Source organism: Miniopterus natalensis, chromosome 8 (genome assembly GCF_054644295.1).
Source record: "Miniopterus natalensis isolate mMinNat1 chromosome 8, mMinNat1.hap1, whole genome shotgun sequence".
Taxonomy (NCBI): domain Eukaryota; kingdom Metazoa; phylum Chordata; class Mammalia; order Chiroptera; family Miniopteridae; genus Miniopterus; species Miniopterus natalensis.
In genome coordinates, this window is record NC_142088.1 from 56,408,698 (window position 1) to 56,416,116 (window position 7,419).

The window sequence follows — 7,419 nt, forward strand, 5'->3', positions numbered from 1 at the left end:
ATGAGTTCCAGAGAATGGCAAAGTCTTCTGGTTCTCTAACTTTCCAGGGCCTGTGACTGAGAAGCGTAGGCCAGGTAGCACTCAACAAGACTCTTAAAAATACCAGCTGAGAACTCTAGGGGGAAATAAAACTATAAATTCATATATATGGAAAGCATCATTTTGGGAAAATTTCCAAGATGTACTAATTGGGCAACAGCTAGTCAGCTTTTCTGGAAAATGAATCAAAGTTGAATGCCTTCCATTGTACATTATAATAAATAAGCCTCTCTTAAGGATGTTAATATTAGCCTTTCTTTCTAATTCATGGCTTTTCATAAAAATAAATACATTCATATTTTTCCTGTTTTTTTTTTTTTTTCTTTTCTCACCATGCCAAGATTTCTTATGTACACAAAATTTGGTTTCAAATGTCTGTTTTAATTGTATATGAACCACTGTAAGTGCCCTGGTGCCAACGTGTTAAGAGCCTTTAGTGAGCTCATCGAACATTAACCTAGATTTCTATGTGTGGGACTTGATGACATGAGGTACTCCTGAGAGCTGTCATTTAATTGATGCCATGGTGTTGCTGTGACGATGTGGAAGCACCATGGGGCATTTTCAGAAGCAGCGTAAAGGCTATAAGCTAGAACAAGTGTACTGGCATAAATCCTCAGTAAATATTTATTAAGATCAATGGCTACATGCAATGTGCTGATGGTAGATTTTTGCTCTGAGTTAAAATTAAGATGAATTGTATTATTGATGTAGTAGGACCTCCTCTTTGTTTTTAAAGTACAGGACAGATTTTTTTCTTCGTCACATAACCTACATAGCCGGCTAATTACCAGACATTGCATCATAATGCTTACATATTCATTTAACCCATGGCTGGTCTGGCATGGTTCTGTGACAGTGATGTGTCCTACAGAAAAGTGTTGGATAAGGGCCAGGATCATATTGTGGTGAGTCATTTGACCTCTACATATGAGGCCAGTGATAAGGCCATAACAGTCAGTTCATAATCACACTCAACAGCACTCAGTGAGTAATAGCACACATTGTAAAAAGCAGTGCCTCTTAGAGAGGGTTCCTTAGAGGTTGGAGTGAAGGAGGAGGGCCTAGGGAATGCTTTGGACTACAAGATGTTCACAGAAGGCAACATTCTTGTTGGCTGCCATAAAAGAGTATTTTTCTTCTCTCTTGTATAGGTTTTCAAAAATTATGGTTGCAAGACCATGAGCATTTGGGGTATATTTTGCAGGATGCCTTCTTCCCCCAAATAGGTGTCCTTCAAAGAGAAGAATATTATTTTGGATTTTAATTTATAGCCTGGTTAAAAGGAACATTTCACTGGAAGGATCTTTTAGAATAGAAACATAAAATATTTTGAATAATTAAATAAAAACTAATAAAATAATTTTCTTCCCATCTCTGCAGCAAAGAGGAAGGAAAAATGGATATTGTCATGTTTTCTACAGTCTTTAACTGGTAAGCCATAAACTCTTTGGTAAATGCTACCTGTTCAGCAGAGATTATGATCTAAAGTACTGGATCCGCTCTGCTAATGTCAAATCAGTTGTGTCAAAAGGAAACATTTTCCCCTCTAAAAACTGGTCTGCAGCAGTGAATCTCAGATTCTGATCTGGAATCTCTGGTGATCCATTATAACCCTTGTTCATGGATCACACATGATCCAAGTCCTAATATAACCTCATCTAAGGCATTCAACTTTAAAATAAATATTATAGACAGAATAGGAGAACTAAACATCTCTTTAGAGGTTCATCATCAAAATTATTGCAACTTGATCTTTAAATTCAGGGCACAGTCTTCTGGGGAACATCTGTGGACTTTTTTCTTTGTTGGTTGGTTGGTTTTATTTACCAAAGTAGCAGCCCTTTGCTCAAACAGAAATTGGGAGCTGCTCTGCCGGTCTAAAGAGCAATATCTGCAAACTGAGATTAAATGTTTTCAAATCTACTGTCTGTCTTTGTCTTTGCCTAAGCTAATGATTTCTTTCAAGTTATCCTAGCCAATTATTTTCTCTTCCCTCATTCTGAGTTCAGGAATAATAAAACAGTGCTTACTGTCCATTTTTGTTTGTAAGCTTGATCTAACAATCACTGCTTTGTCATTAAACAAACACTAACCTCAACTAAATTTTTCCTTTCTTTCTTTTTTTTTTTTGAGCATTTAACACAAGGGGTGAGAATTTCCAGAGTGAATTTTTCCAGAAACTTGATAGGACATCTCTGGTTCCATTTTTTAAGTCTTAGATTAAAATATTGAACGCTACTTAACCATGTACATAACCATAAGTCATTAACCATGTACGTAACCATAAGTCACTCAGTTTTGTATATTTCCTCAGATTGACAAAGAAGACTACTCTGGTAGTCTCTAAAAGATAGCCTGATTTGTGCTCAGTAATAATCTTTGTTTTTCTTTGCCTACTCCTAAAACTCTGAAAAAAGTGTATCTTTTAAATATACTATATGCTTTTCAAAGAGAACAATTTACAAAGAACTCATTCTTTAAATTTTTTTCTGAGGAATGTTTCTTAAATATTTATCATATTGCACTAATGAATTGATGTAAGCTCTGTTTGGATGTTTAGTAGATTAAGTAGTCAATGAGTCTTCTAATTCTGTATTAATCCTTCCTGGAAAATACTGAAGTGTAAGGAAATGTCATCAGGAATCAAAGACAATGAAGTTTGGAAGGGGCATTTGGAAAGAATTATGTGTGCCCTGTTCCATACAGAACCAGAATTATGTGGTTTGAGTCTCTAAAGAATGTAACAAATTCTTTGTCAAATTTGCTGTAAACAAAGAAAAGTCTAATCAATTGGCAATGCGTTATTATTCAAAGTTCACCCAGCTGTGTCATTTCCTGTTGGCTAAAAAGTGAGGACAAACTCCACACATGAGCAGTCAGTCACATGAGCAGCCAGCGTTAATGAGGAAAGAGGAGACCAAATTCTGCAGCCGGGGCTGGAGTACCCCAACCAAAGAGCCCACACAGCTTATTCCAATGCCCCTGGCAGGGCAAACAGCCATAATTTTAAGAGAAAATAAAAGATTCCCTTCCAAGGGAACAAATTCTGCCCAAATAATAAGTTCAATCGATTACATTTTATGAACCTTTTTTCCCTCAATTCCCCTTTCTCCAAAAAAACTGCCTACTACTTCTTTGATGTTACATAAGGCCAGCTGAGTGACCATCCCAGTGAAGAGCCAACTGTGAAAGTGGCAGCCTTTGGTACCGAGCAGGTTACAAGGTCACACCCTGCCCTTATCTTTGTATCGAACGTGCTGTATTTACAGCTTTGCCATATCCACGATCTCATTAAATTCTCAGAGAAAATGCCTGTGACTCATATCCGTAGGTTCTGACCTAACATGTCTGCAGCCATTCTGCGTGTTTCCTTGTTTTCATGCCATCTCTTTGCTTCGTTGAAGATGCCTGCAAGAGACCTGTGCTTTCCCCTCACGGTGCACCTGCTCCTGCAGACACTTCAGCTGGGGTCTGAAGAGAGGCGGGCAGCCGTGAATCAACAGGATTACGCCGTCAATGCTCCACCCTGGGCCCGGGTCCCCACAAACGCTCTTAACCCGGACAGCGGGCTGTCCCCAGTGTGTTCTAAAGAAGAATCTTCAAAAGTAGGGGCACATGCTTTTTTAAGCAGTCCCCTTGTGCAACTGGAAGGAGGAAGATGTTATCATACTCTTGCAGGGATGAAACTAAGGGAAGTAATTCAGCCAGCATTTGCCCAAGGTCAGACAGTGCCTTAGTTTCCCAGACTTTCACACTTGCTGTTCCCTGCTCACAGGAACAGAGCTATTGTTGTTTATCAGACCCCTGCGACCCCTAGAAGGCGATTCTCTGTCGGTTCGCCCCCTCCCTTTTTGGGTCAGATGGAAAGCAGTTTCTATGGGAGTGAGGACTTCCCCCTAATAAGTACAGGGTTAACAACAGAGGGAAAGCTTTTTCAGCTCAAACCTCTTTGGAAAATTGAATGCTGAATATATGGTTTGCTAACCAATCTATGCTGAAATATTTCCTTTTTTCTCCTCTCTTTTTTTGAACTTTGGGGAAAATTAGAGAAGAGAGAGTAATAAATAAGAAGACAAAGGAAGATAAACAGAAAGAATAGCAAAGGGAAGGACATTAGGCGATATACAGAGGTCGGCAAAAGTAGGTTAATAAAAATAATAAATAATACAATAATAAATAAATAATAATACAGGACTAAACTCTTGTGTTTCGTACATTCGCAATTGTAAATCTACTTTTGCCCACCCCTGTACGATCTCCTAGATTGGGTTTCACATTTTCCAAATGAATGTTTTCCTTAGGGAAAAACCTCTCATTGCAATCTAAAATTTTAGTATTTTCTAGGACTTTAGATATAATTATTTTTTTAATGTTTTAATTTATCTTTATTGTTGAAAGTATTACAGATGTTCCTTTTTTCCCCCCATTAATCTCCTCCACCCTGCATGCCCCGCCCCCCAGGCATTCACCACACTGTGTGTGTCCATGGGTTATGCATATATACATATAAGTTCTTAGATTAATCTCTCTCCACCCACCCACAGAAAAACTTATTGAAGATGAGCAGTTTCATCAAAGGTTCAGTTATCAGAGTGACAGTTGCAGACCTAGAACTGGAGCCATTCATTCATTCCTTAATTAATTAATTAATTCATGTAAAAAATCATGTCACTACCTTGCTTCAGGCCCTCCTATGTCTAACTAGATATTGCCCCTAGAATAAAATCTAAACTCTATGACAATATCTCCATTGTCCTGTTATTTCATCCCCCCTGCTTCCTTCTGTTCTCCTACCTATTTTCTCCCTCCCTCAGTAGGCCCCAGTCACTCTGGCCTTCTAAATTCTGTTCCTTAAACCTGCCAAACTCTCTCCCTCTACACAATCTTTCCACTACCTGCTCCCTTGCTGGCTGATTTGTTCTCATCACTGAAGACTGAGCCTCCTTAGAGAGGCACTGCCGGGCCACTGGGCTATGCTGAGCCCCACCCTACTATGCTTTTTCATGCCATCCTGTTTTATCTTCATAGAGCTTAGCATCATCATTCTTATTTGTGCACTTCCTTCCTTATTTATTGTGCATCTCTTGTCTGGAATGTGCGCTCTGTGAGAGTAGCAAACAAGTCTGGCTTGTTTACTGTTATATTCACATTTCCTAGGACAGTGCCTGGCATATAGCAGATGCTTAATAAATATTTGTTAAACTATATGTAAAATAAATTTTAAAAATGTATATGTTGAATCCACCCACATGGAGTACTAGAAATTTAAAGAAGAAAAGGAAAGAATTCTTACCCTAAAAAGACTCAATTTTCTACTCTATTATACATCCATTAAATTTCACTCAGCAACTGGCAGATTCCTGGAAATTCAGGTAACCTGATTTCCAAAAATAGTCATCTACTCTCATTCCAGGTCTTTCATTGGTAAAGTGATTATGCCTCTCATTTTGGGTAGGGCACACCCTGTTTATGACTGTTGTTCTGACATAATCATTTCTCTCTCAAAATTGTCCCGGCTTATATGACTACACAGTCATTCTATTCCTTGTCAGCCAATTGATAATTATACTAATAATTGATAATTATTGCTAGTTAGAGTAGTTTAACCACACAGACGACATCAATTCAGGAATGTGGAAGGTCAAATCATATCTCTAGAAAAGGGCAACATTCTAAGTTAAAAATCTGAGGGAAAAATAGGGTGGATCTATTTTCCCAGTTCCAATTAGTGAGGCCATTAATAAGGCCAGGATTTCCCAAGAGACGTTCAGTAGTTTTGAGAAGTGCAAATAAGAGTTACATGCCAAATATAAAATAGGTTGATGATCCTTTATTGTGCCAGAAATTAATCTGCAAACTTCATTTACATTTCCTCATAATTATTATTATAACTCCTACTGTACAGAAGATGAAATTAAGGCTCAGAGAGGTTAAATAACTCACCCAAGGTCACACAGCTAGAAAATATGAAGTTTAGGACCCAAATACACTTTGTGATCTCTTGCCCTCAACTACTATGCCCATTGCTTCTCAAACAAACAGGTAAACAAACAAGTAAATAAGTTGATAAAAGGTCCCTATATTTAAGTTGATTTGGAGATACTGGGTTAAATAAATCATGCCAAGTAAGCTACCTTTCTACAAAACTTTCTTCTGTCTGCAACATGAACATGCCGAAGTACATCTTCAAGGAGTGGTATGAGCACAGTGTCTCCATCCCTGTTGGGCCATGGCCCCCTTTTCTGTGAGGAGGGTCAAAGTTCTGCGGAGTGCGCTCTGGCCAAGGCTGCTTCAGGAGTCTGAGCAGGGCCAGCTATCTTCATCTCTGAGGTCAGCCCTCCCTGATGTGCACCAAGAGTCCACAGCAGGCTCTTCCTTTGTGGGACTCCTTTTCTCAGCCCTGAAAGGAAGAGGAGACCATTCTTGGGCCTGAGACCTGAGCTTTCATGGTCATCGCGTCCAACACTTACATCTGTGCTTTTAACCACCTTTCGTTCGTTGTGCCTTTTTATTCCCCATACTGAACTTTTTGGTTTTTCACTTCATCTTCTTTTCATTTACAGGCCTAGAAGTCTTCATAAGGGAACCTTTAAGTTGGTTTTGGCCAATGTCCTTACTACTCAATAGCTGGAACCTGCTGACAATTTGGAGCACAGAAAATGAAGAAGAGAGAGAGAGAGAAAAAAAGAACTTCTCATAAGGACCAGAGAACAAGTTCACAGGCCAGTTTTAGTCCTCTGTGAGACTTTTGAGTTAGGTGAGTAGGGGGATGGAGTGGGGAGGAGGGGGGGTTTGTACCTGCATTTTCAGCTAAGCGTAATGTGTTTCTGGGTCCCGACTAGGGTGCTTCAATTCCAGGGTGGGGGAGGCTACTGAGAAAGGAACTAAAAGGCAGGATCTGAATCCCTCCTACCCAGGCTCGTCACTGCAGCATGGGTGATGGCTGACCTTGTGTGTTTGGGTCCCCAGTGTAGTAGGGTTGAGTTTCCAGTGGCTTTTGTCATTTACTGGTGATCACCCTCCATTTTCTTTCTTCTCTGTTCCCACCTCCCTTACCCAGTCTTTCTGGCTCCTCCCCAGTGACTGAACCTGACAGGTTTCAGAAGCCAGTCTATTCCTGTGACCCAGGCAAGCAGCTCCCACATCTGAGATAACCTGGCTTAGCGACTGTTTTATGGCCTATATACCTAAGGCAAACCTTTTTTTTCTACAAAAACAACCACTTAACCCTTCCCCACCCAAGACTTGCTTCCTATGTTTTTATAAGGATGTCTTAACCAGGGAGACAAATGTTTTTGTTTCATAAATGTTCATGCGGCTTCTGTAGATCAGTCCTTATTAAGACGTTTTTAAAATAATTGTAGTAAAAATCAGTAT